The following is a 2,174-nucleotide window of genomic DNA, read 5'->3' on the forward strand; positions in this document are numbered from 1 at the left end:
AATATGAATAAAACTACCTAAAAAGCAAGGACTATACAATGTCTGGAAAGTAACACATGACGAAAGTGTCAGGGTAAAAGCATTAAGATCCTGCTTTTACTTTTTTAAACTTTCTGCTATGTGTTTATTTGTATGAAGCCTTTAAGAAAAAAAATTTTTTTGAACATATCCCAAATAATTAAATGACCTCCAAACACCCTACCCTTTAATTAGTTCTTTATTCTTGATCATGACTGCATCAGCTCTAACCTGTTTTGTTTTGTTTTGTTTTCTCTCTTGAAATCAGCTACGTGGGTGTTCCAATACTGCTTTAATCACCTCTTGGTGTCTCAGCTAAGAATGCCTGTCTCAGTTCCGCCTAGAAATCCACCACAGGTACTGCTGAGATCGCCTTGGGTACAGGTGACACTCCTGGTTGCTCAGTGAGGCTCTTCTCTGTTTGGCTTGGACTTCTACCTCTGGTACGTGCTGTTTTGTGGTCCGTCTCAGGTGTAAACTGTCCCTGGCCCGCTCCATCTTGCCGCTGGCCACTCCTAAGAACACAAAGTTAGGCATCTCTGGCAGCCGCTCCACTCTACGCTGTCATATACCCTTTAATTTTGCTTATTATTTTTGGCCAAATGGAAATTTTTTTCTTTATGTAGTAAGTTGTTAGTATTTTAAGGATTCTGAGTTTTCAGAAATAGTTAGAAAGGCTGTATTCACTTTCGGTTTTAAAGGGATTCTTCCATATTATTTTATGTTACTTCAATGGTTTTATTTTTATTTATATTTAAATGTTTGTTTTATTTAGAGTTTGTTCTGGTATGTAAAATGACAAATGGATTCAATTTCACTTTTTTATATGACTATCTGGTTCGAACACCGTTTACTGAAATATTCCATCCTTGCCTCGTGATTTGACTAATCCCCTTCACTAGGAGGGCCGGTGACTGAGGTGAGAGATGCTGGCAACCTGCCTCTCCTGGGGTGAAATCTTAGCCTTTTGACTGGGAGTGGTGTTAAAGGAGCTCGCATCTTGTTGGCCTCAAGAAATAGAGTAGACATTCTGTATTATGAAGTTGCGGAAGGAATGGGAGCAGGTTCTGGCTGAAATGTCACCGATTCCCACTGTTCTTATCGACGTTTAGGAGTTTTTCTTGAATAAATGCTTACTGATTTGTGGTATGCCCTTAGGTCAATTTCCAGAGATTTTAAACGTTTGTGTTTTATAATATTTACCAGTTAAATGGTTGTTTCGCTGAGGAGAGGTGTATATGCCAAGTTTGTCTCACAGCTTTCCTGGAAGTCTGATCAAATTCTTTTTTGTGTCTTTCAGCAATGTTTTCATGATTTGCTTGTATTTGTGTAACATTTGTTTATATATATCACATGTGATATGTATTATATTTACACTGATTGATATAATCATGATTGTCTTTTCATCTGCCTTATGTCAGATTTTATGTGTTTGTAAATTTTCAGAAGTTTTTCACCACGTAGTCTAATTTATTTGTTTGTGAACAGTTTTTCTGGTAGCTAGGTTTGGATAATTGCTCAGTGGTTACCTTTCAAATGATAGCTTTATATAGTGTTTTTAGTCATCCATTAATTTACATGGTGTTTGTTGCTTCTCTATTTGCTCGGTGTTAAAATTAGGTGTTTCCACTTTCTGCTTCTTCCTTCCTCTTACCACTGGAATTTAATCAATAGCATTATCAACGTTTATTTAGTATTTTCTATTTTACTGTTAAATATGCTTATATTTCTAAAATTTGATTTTTCTCGCCTTAAATGATACACTTTGGCTCCCAGCTAATATTACCAAGAAGGTGAATGAGGTAAATCTCCTCAGGACTGCTACCTATTTTGTGCACATTGTGTCTACACAACTCCAGGGGTTGCTGTTCATGTCTAAGTGAATGATACCCCTCAGAACTGTGAATTGTAAAGAAAAAGTAAAAAATGGTAGGTGTCATAGGAGGAGAAGATTCATTCTGGAGGATATCAGGAAAGGTTCCCCAGAAGAGGTATTATTTGAAGGTTGCATAATGTGTGCTGATTTCAAGGGAATAAGTGAGTTTTTCGTAAGAAAGTTTACTTAAAGAGAGAACAGGGTCCTTCAACAATATGCAGGACAGAAAATGCCATCAATTTTCCTATGGAAAATCACCTTCCATACAGCGTGAAGATGT

At 36.8% G+C, this 2,174-nt stretch overlaps 1 pseudogene across 1 annotated transcript; it reads right to left on the bottom strand.

Moving 5' to 3' along the window:
• Positions 1 to 310: 310 nt before the first annotated feature.
• LOC309795875 (SNRPN upstream reading frame protein-like) lies at positions 311 to 562 on the bottom strand (annotated as a pseudogene). The gene has a single exon. The product of its transcript is annotated as an SNRPN upstream reading frame protein-like (transcript).
• Positions 563 to 2,174: the final 1,612 nt, after the last annotated feature.

This window comes from Mesoplodon mirus (genome assembly GCF_964341445.2).
Source record: "Mesoplodon mirus genome assembly, chromosome: 20".
Lineage (NCBI taxonomy): Eukaryota > Metazoa > Chordata > Mammalia > Artiodactyla > Ziphiidae > Mesoplodon > Mesoplodon mirus.